This window comes from Salvelinus alpinus, chromosome 2, assembly GCF_045679555.1.
Source record: "Salvelinus alpinus chromosome 2, SLU_Salpinus.1, whole genome shotgun sequence".
Lineage (NCBI taxonomy): Eukaryota > Metazoa > Chordata > Actinopteri > Salmoniformes > Salmonidae > Salvelinus > Salvelinus alpinus.
The window spans coordinates 42,118,794-42,128,003 of record NC_092087.1 but is presented as its reverse complement, the minus strand read 5'-3'; positions in this window follow the sequence as shown (position 1 = coordinate 42,128,003).

Below are 9,210 nucleotides of genomic sequence, written 5' to 3'. Positions count from 1 at the left end.
ACATGAACTGTTTGTTTTACTTTCAAAAGTTTAGCTTTTTCTATTAATAACATTTCTAGCTACATTTGGATTATCATATATGGAAAAACTCTCAGCCGGAGCCATCTTTAATTCTTTAATGTATCTTATTTGAGTTTTTCTAAAGAGCAATGAACTGCACATTGCATAACTTCAAGCCCTTGTCATGCTATGGGACTGTGCACCCCCTAGTGTATGTATTTTTCTATGACACTGTTGTTGAATATCCTTGAATGTCCTCTGTAGTTTTCGATAAACTTGTGATCACACCTCAGTGGTTGAGATAGAGAGCGTTAGCAAAATCTCTGTGCCATTACTCTTGCTAAATAACTAAAGCAAGTCATTCAAGTGTATCAAACTACCTTTCCAACGTGAAGGCCGTGCCCTCGATTTGTTTTAATTTCACAGGCTTGGCTACACTTATTTGAAAGGACGTGCGAGCCTACAAAGAAGAACAACAAACTTCTAGACACGTGGATCAGCCAGCCACAGCATCTTCTAGAATGTCAGCTAATGATCAGTGCCAACATGAGGGAGTGGAGAAGAAGACTACCTTAGAGGATCGATTTAGCAGTAATTGTAAAGAAGAACAACAAACAAAAATTAACTCCTGTTTACTTGCCTGAAAAAAATGCCCATGTTGAGTTTATTACAGTTGCTAATAGCTAGGCTTTTTGTTGGGGATAAATGGGGGTTGGACGGATACTGTGGGGTTTACAATAAGGCACAATGTGTTCAAAAATGTCTGTAACCCACTTACAAATAATGTGCAACACTAGGCTAGACAGTGGGCGCAGCAAGGCATTCGTGTGGTACTAAACTAAATCTCCCTCCTTGCTTGGCAGGTAGTGGTGTAAAGTAACTAAGTAAAAATAAGTAAGTCATTTTTGTTGTTGTTGGGGGGGTGGGGGTGTGTATCTGTCCTTCACTCAAGTGTATATATATTTTTGACAACTTTGACTCTTACTATATTCATAAAGATAATATGCACTTTTTCCTCCCATTTTCCCTGACACCCAAAAGTACTTAATGCTCAGGCAGGACAGCAAAATGGTCCAATTCGCGCTTATCAAGAGAACGCATGGTCGTCACTACTGCCTCTGATCTGGCGGACTCACTAAACGCAACTAATAGGTTTGTAAATTATGTCTGAATGTTGGAGTTTGCCCCTGGCTGTCCGTAGATAAAAAAAAAAAAATTGGTCGGTCTTGTTTGCTTAATGTAAGGAATTTGATGTATAGGATGTAATTTATACTTTTGATACTTAAGTACATTTTAAACCAGATACTTTGAATATTTTACTCAAGTAGTATTTTACTGGGTGACTCACTTGAGTCTTTATTTTTAGGGAGTGGTCGAAATTTACGCAATTGTTACCTGGAGGAAAATGGGGGATGGTCATGCTTTTTCAATTTCAGCCAGGGGCAGGGTTTAGTATTATTATTATTTTTGTTCAGGGGAGGGTCATGTCATTTGTAATCGATTAAATGTCAGTATTTTTCAGCATTTTGGAATGTACATATTGAATTAGACCATATGTAACTTTGGTTTACAACCTTGCTCTCTCATTCTCCTTGCTAAGGCCAGCATTGGTGGGCATTTCGCTTTTACCTTTCCATTGGCTGTTCGATCAGTCCATCTTTGTGCTTGGCGTATCAAGAATGTGGGCGTGTAGAGAACCTAGCGAATCAAGTAGCGCTTGTAGTGATGACATACAGTGGTAGAAATGCGTTCAATACAACTGGGAACTCTGAAATTTCAGACTTCCAACATCAGTGTGTTCAAGACAACTGGGAACTCGAGGAAACAAATCAGGTCATGTAATTTGTAATAGATTTTTTTGTGATTATTTTGTTGCTTATTATATATTGATGTATGCCCCTGATCTCTGATAAATTCAGCAGCAGTGCACGATAGGCTATAGGAAGTGCAAGATTGGAGAAGCACAGGGCAAAGTTATATAAGAAAATGTACTTCCTAAATAGATAGGCTATTTATAGTACATTGACTGGATAAATAACAGTACAAGTCCCTAGGAACAGTACAGACTGTGTGCTGGCATTTAGTACATCCACAAGAGGGAGCCAAAGACTAAATCTAAATCAGTCATTGTTACACCACCTCGTCTTCATACCATTTCGACCTAGGCCTGGACTCTTGGAAAATCCATGTAGCAGTGCATATCTGCAGTCAGCAATAGATATATTTATATACCTGGATCTGAAGTCTAGATCAGTTACCAACCGTATTGTAAGTTCATAAACTAGCAGACACAGTGTCCCAATACTATTACATGATCTTCCTTGATAAATACATTTTTCCAAGAGATGTTTGGGAGGATGAGTGGAAATGGCTGTGTGGGTTAAGTCGGAGCCTTACATGGCAAATTGGCACTCTTTCCTTACAATTCATCTAGGAAACAATGTTTTTGAGTACAGTATGACAAGCAATTAATTTGTATTGATACCAGTTGCACGTTCTCCCTTAAAATAGTCTTATTTTTTCACTTTTGAAACTGTACATAATCCCCATTTTATTACATTTGATGTTATGTCAAAGTCGGGGGCAGGAAATATTACTTTCAAACACAGTGTAGTTTGAGAGTAATATTCCCTCGAGTTTGATTACAATATTTGATTTTCAGATGGGGAGCAACAAGAAGTTGACATACTTAGCATTCTTGCAAGTAACAAGAAATCCTTCATGTTTTATAGGGCTTTATGTTGGCTCGATATCCATGGTTTTGGATTGCTATCGTGAATGTTATTTTGAGATTTACAGTTCAAGGATAGTTAATTAGCATGATTTCCATGGCGCTGGTCCACACAGGAAGTGTGGGAGAGGGACAGAAAGAGGACAAGGAACAGTTGGCCTTAAAACTCTCCCAGTAGACTATCGAAGTCAGTGAGAAATTACCCTGAATATATGTATGGATTATAATATTTGCATGTCTTATATTTTGAAAACAAAAGATATAAACAAAATTAATGAAAAAGATACTTGCCCTGAAACAAGAGCCCCAAAGTACACCTTTATTATGACCTGGAGATCATCCTTCCCTTACAAGTTATCCTTGTTACAACCAGTCTGCACTCCTGGACAAACTAGCCAAAACATTAGGAGAGGAAGTTCACCTTTTAGAGGCTGAGGAGCATGATCATTACTCATCTTTTTTGTCTTAAACTTTATTACCCTGCATTTTTCTGTGTTTAATCTTATTCTTTCCGTTGTGTCCTGCCACAGCTTGCTCCTCTGCTGGCTGCCAACTTTCCGTAATTATCTCTCTTTCTCTCTCTCTGTCCCTCTTGCTCTCTCTTTTTCGCTCACGTTCGCTCTCCTTCTCCCCTTCTCTCTCTCCATCTCTGCTAGCTGTTCACCAGAGAGCAGGGCCGGCGAATTAAATCTCTCTGGGGGATTTGCCCAATATAAACATGACACACATCTGGAGGACGCCAGATTCTTGACACGTAACAAGAACCAGCCTTGCGACTGGCGCAGGAGCATTCATCTTCTTGTATTCCCCGCCACCTCCCTTCTCCTCTTGCTGTTATTCACTTTTTCCATTCTGCTCTCTGCTTTCTGTTGTTTTGTTGTCGGTGCTCCGCAGGCAGTAAACTCTCCCCAAAACTCTCAAGTTGATTATCAAATGACTGATCTTTTTCACTGTTACTCATCCATTAGCTATTCTACTAAGAATAGCTAATGGTGGCATCTATAAACTCTACATGGTGATTGCACAACAGTTAGACAGTACAGTAAAAACATATGGTGGATTTCGTTTTTCATAGATGACTTAGTGTGAGTACAATAATTCACCTAATTGTCCACAACCATTACATCAGTCACAGAAGATGGATAATGTCTAATGACACCATTATTTCATTCAATTTATAATCTTGGCTTCATAACTCCAGCTAACGATATAATGCAAAATTAATGAAAGGGCTTATTAAGAGTGTTTGATGTGTGTGTGTTTCTACATGTCTGCGTGTGACCTGTGACATCCTGTTTGTTTGCATACATACGTATGTTAGTGGGTCTGTGTGTGCGTATGCGTGTGTATGGTGCATGTGTGTGTTCGTTAGGGGTTGTGCATTCTTTCCATTACCCAGACCAAATCAATGCAGTGAGCTCAGAGCCAACTAGCACCCCCCTACATCTCTTCTCCTCCTCCTCCCTCTCTGGATGTGCTGTGCTGTGCTAGGGGGGAGAGTGGAAAGAGCTGACCCAACCCTGTCAGGCCAGGCCTGGCCCCAATGTAGCCCTGGCCCCCTGCCTGGCCTCCTGCTGCTGCTCATGGAGCTCGACACACACACACAGACAGTGGCTGTCTCAACACATGCGACCCAGGCTCCAATAACATTTACACACACACTCACACAGCCTTGCATGCACACATAGACTATTCACACACATTCTTAGTTCTACTGTTTGCTTATGTTTCTTTTGACTATTCCTGTGAAATGTGTTGGTTTTGGCACCTTATGTGAAAGGTGAGGTTTGTCAGAAGTGTAAAGCACAGGAGGCTGCTGAGGGGAGGACGGTTCAAAATAATGTCAGGAACGGAATAAATATGCCTAAAAACTGAGATAATTTGTGAAAAAACAAGTGAGGCATTCTTCTGAATAGAAAACTGAGTAGAAGAAGCTAGTCAAAATGATTCAATGAGCCTTTGGGTAACAGGACATGACTTTATGGCGCTGGAGGGAATAGCAGGCGTTTTACGTGCTCCTGACCAATTGTGCTATTTTGTGTTTTTGCGCTGATCTTATTTGTTTCATTTTTTTTTTTTACATAATGCTACTCGTACTATTTGCAATGACACCCTTTTTTTGCACTGGCTCTTGTACACTCACTGGACTCTACCCACACACTCACATACTACACTGATACTCCAACACATACACACATACACTCATACGCACATGCATATTGACGGTACACACACACACAGACACTCTTTCATACAGCACACGCTGCTGCTACTCTGTTTGTCTATCCTGATTGCCTAGTCACTTTTACCCCTACTTACATGTGCATATTACCTCAACTGCCTCGTACTCCTGAACATTGACTCGGTACCAGCACTCCTTGTAAATAGCCTCGTTATTGTGTTACTATTTTGTTATTTTTTGTGTGCACATTCTTCTTACTTTTTAGCTTTGCAATATTGGGAAAGGTCTCGTAAGTATTTCATGGTAAACGTCTACATCTGTGTTATTCGATGCGTGTGACAAATACATTTGATTTGACATAATTCTATTTAGCAGACACTTTTATCCAAAGCAACTTAGTCATGCATGCATACATTGTACGTATGGGGGCTCCTGGAATTTGACCCACTACCCTGACATGTAGGCCTATAAGCATTTCCATGAGTGATCAAATAACTTGTATCAATGCTTTTGGGGGATTTGAACACTCAAATTTGTACTTTCAAAATTATACTTTTCACTGCTGCTTACGGTGGGTGGTCACCATATCGCATCATTTTCAACTTTACAGTAATGCTGATTTGACTTTATATGCAGTGGTGAGCCACAGTAATTCACCTCATCAAACCTCTATAAATCAGTTTATATATTGAACCAATCCTGGCGGCATAGCACAACACTAACAATCAATGCTGCCATAACATGAGGCCTTTGCTGTAACTATGTAGAATCGGAACTCTCTTTTAGCATGTTGATCTCAAATTCTATCAAACCCAGATACATATTTTCAGAGGTGCAGCCAGGAGCAATGCTGTTTTATGGATTCCAGTGTTCCATATTGGTTGAATTCTTGGAACTTAAAGATATTGCACATCGGGCCTCCTTAGTGGCGCAGCGGTCTAAGTCACTGGATCACAGTGCTTGAGGCGTCACTACAGCATCGGTTTCGATCCCAGGCTGTGTCACAGCCGGTCATGACTGGGAGACCCATGAGGCGGCGCACAATTGGCCCAGCATCATCCGGGTTAGGGGAGGGTTTGGCCGGCCAGGACTTCCTTGTCCCATCACGATCTAGCGACTCCTTGTGGCGGGCCGGGCGCCTGGAAGCTGACTTCGGGCGCTTGTAAACTGACTTCGGTCGGCAGCTGGACGGTGTTTCCTCCGACACATTGGTGCGGCTGGCTTACGGGTTAAGTGAACAGTGTGTCAAGAAGCAGTGCGGATTGGCAGGGTCTTGTTTCGGAGGACGCAAGGCTCTCGACCTTCACCTCTCCCGAGTCCGTAGCGGAGTTGCCGCGATGGGACAAGACTGTAACTGCCAATTAGATATCACGAAAAAGTTGTAAAAGTACAAAAAATATATACACTGCTCAAAAAAATAAAGGGAACACTTAAACAACACAATGTAACTCCAAGTCAATCACACTTCTGTGAAATCAAACTGTCCACTTAGGAAGCAACACTGATTGACAATACATTTCACATGCTGTTGTGAAAATGGAATAGACAAAAGGTGGAAATTATAGGCAATTAGCAAGACACCCCCAATAAAGGAGTGGTTCTGCAGGTGGTGACCACAGACCACTTCTCAGTTCCTATGCTTCCTGGCTGATGTTTTGGTCACTTTTGAATGCTGGCGGTGCTTTCACTCTAGTGGTAGCATGAGACGGAGTCTACAACCCACACAAGTGGCTCAGGTAGTGCAGCTCATCCAGGATGGCACATCAATGCGAGCTGTGGCAAGAAGGTTTGCTGTGTCTGTCAGCGTAGTGTCCAGAGCATGGAGGCGCTACCAGGAGACAGGCCAGTACATCAGGAGACGTGGAGGAGGCCGTAGGAGGGCAACAACCCAGCAGCAGGACCGCTACCTCCGCCTTTGTGCAAGGAGGAGCACTGCCAGAGTCCTGCAAAATGACCTCCAGCAGGCCACAAATGTGCATGTGTCAGCATATGGTCTCAAAAGGGGTCTGAGGATCTCATCTCAGTACCTAATGGCAGTCAGGCTACCTCTGGCGAGCACATGGAGGGCTGTGCGGCCCCACAAAGAAATGCCACCCCACACCATGACTGACCCACCGCCAAACCGGTCATGCCGGAGGATGTTGCAGGCAGCAGAACGTTCTCCACGGCGTCTCCAGACTCTGTCACGTCTGTCACATGTGCTCATGTGCTCAGTGTGAACCTGCTTTCATCTGTGAAGAGCACAGGGCGCCAGTGGCGAATTTGCCAATCTTGGTGTTCTCTGGCAAATGCTAAACGTCCTGCACGGTGTTGGGCTGTAAGCACAACCCCCACCTGTGGACGTCGGGCCCTCATACCACCCTCATGGAGTCTGTTTCTGACCGTTTGAGCAGACACATGCACATTTGTGGCCTGCTGGAGGTCATTTTGCAGGGCTCTGGCAGTGCTCCTCCTTGCACAAAGGCGGAGGTAGCGGTCCTGCTGCTGGGTTGTTGCCCTCCTACGGCCTCCTCCACGTCTCCTGATGTACTGGCCTGTCTTCTGGTAGCGCCTCCATGCTCTGGACACTACGCTGACAGACAGAGCAAACCTTCTTGCCACAGCTCGCATTGATGTGCCATCCTGGATGAGCTGCACTACCTGAGTCACTTGTGTGGGTTGTAGACTCCGTCTCATGCTACCACTAGAGTGAAAGCACCGCCAGCATTCAAAAGTGACCAAAACATCAGCCAGGAAGCATAGGAACTGAGAAGTGGTCTGTGGTCACCACCTGCAGAACCACTCCTTTATTGGGGGTGTCTTGCTAATTGCCTATAATTTCCACCTTTTGTCTATTCCATTTTCACAACAGCATGTGAAATGTATTGTCAATCAGTGTTGCTTCCTAAGTGGACAGTTTGATTTCACAGAAGTGTGATTGACTTGGAGTTACATTGTGTTGTTTAAGTGTTCCCTTTATTTTTTTGAGCAGTGTATATTGTACGAATGACAAGAGAAAACTGTTATTTCTATTCCATCCTGTTTTTGAGTTTTATTTTGTTCAGGAATGTTACATGAAGCCTCATCAATGCCACAAAATGGCAGTGCAATAACCTGTGTTAATGAACACTGAGTGAATAGCCTCCTATTGTGAATGTCACTTGAGGACCTCTCAGCACACTGTAGTTTCAATGATACTGTCTGCATGGTTGGCTAACATTGGGCTCTGGTTGTTTGTGAAAGTGTCACTTAGGGGTTACGTCCCAAATGGCACCCTTCCTTATAGTTCACTACTTTTGATCAGAGCCCTATGGGGGGGGGGGCTCTGGTGAAAAGCAGTGTACCATGTAGGGAATAGGGTGCCATTTGAGACGCAGGGAGAGTATCCACTTATGTTGTTCCTCTTTTTAAGCCAGCAACTAATCATGGAAATCCACGTATAATTCCAAGGCCTGATCTAAACCGTGTCAAATGACAGTTTTGGGGATAAAATGCAATATGATATTATCCATAGAATAATCCAGGGTTGACCAGTTCATATGTTTTTCTTGTTTTCCTTAATTCAATATTTAGATGTAATTCAAATTTGATTAAAAAATTTCCATAATGTAACAAAGTAAGGAACATGTAATAAGACTGGATCATCAAAAGAGATCAGTATTTCTTCCATATCAAAATAAATTAAAGTTGCATTGAACAATTCCATATTTTTCCCAACACGTTTGTGTCTGGACATGAATTTCATGCAAACATGAGCTTCTACCCATCTAGGGGTTTAAACCACAACATGGGCATTGTCATTAATCAATGGAAACCTCCTGATCATCTGTACTTTGTCAACGTTACGAGGCAGCCATACTACTCCATATGGAACACAAACAGACGGTATCCTATGTCCCAAATGGCACCTTATCCCTATATAGTGCAATACTTTTGACCAGAGCCCTATGGGCCTTGGTCAAAAGTAGTGCTCTTTTTAGGGAGTAGGGTGCCATTTGGGAAGTAGACATTGTAAAACTGTTCTCTAGTCACCGATTCCTTTAGCAGGTTTATGGAAGGCTCTGGCCTAAAGGTGCCCACCAGAATCAGCACAACTATCGCTTGTACTTTTAAAGCCATTGAAAACTCTATGCTCACGTTGTTCAGAGTGTAATATGTAGCCTGGTCTGGTTTTACTTCAGCCAAATTGTCACTTGACAATGAGGGGAAAAAGCAGAAAGGTAGCACAACTATCTCTTCCATTTATTTTATACATATATTTTTTTGATAAAAGCTTACAAAAACATGACAAACCTTAAAATCCAGAGCAGACAATTAG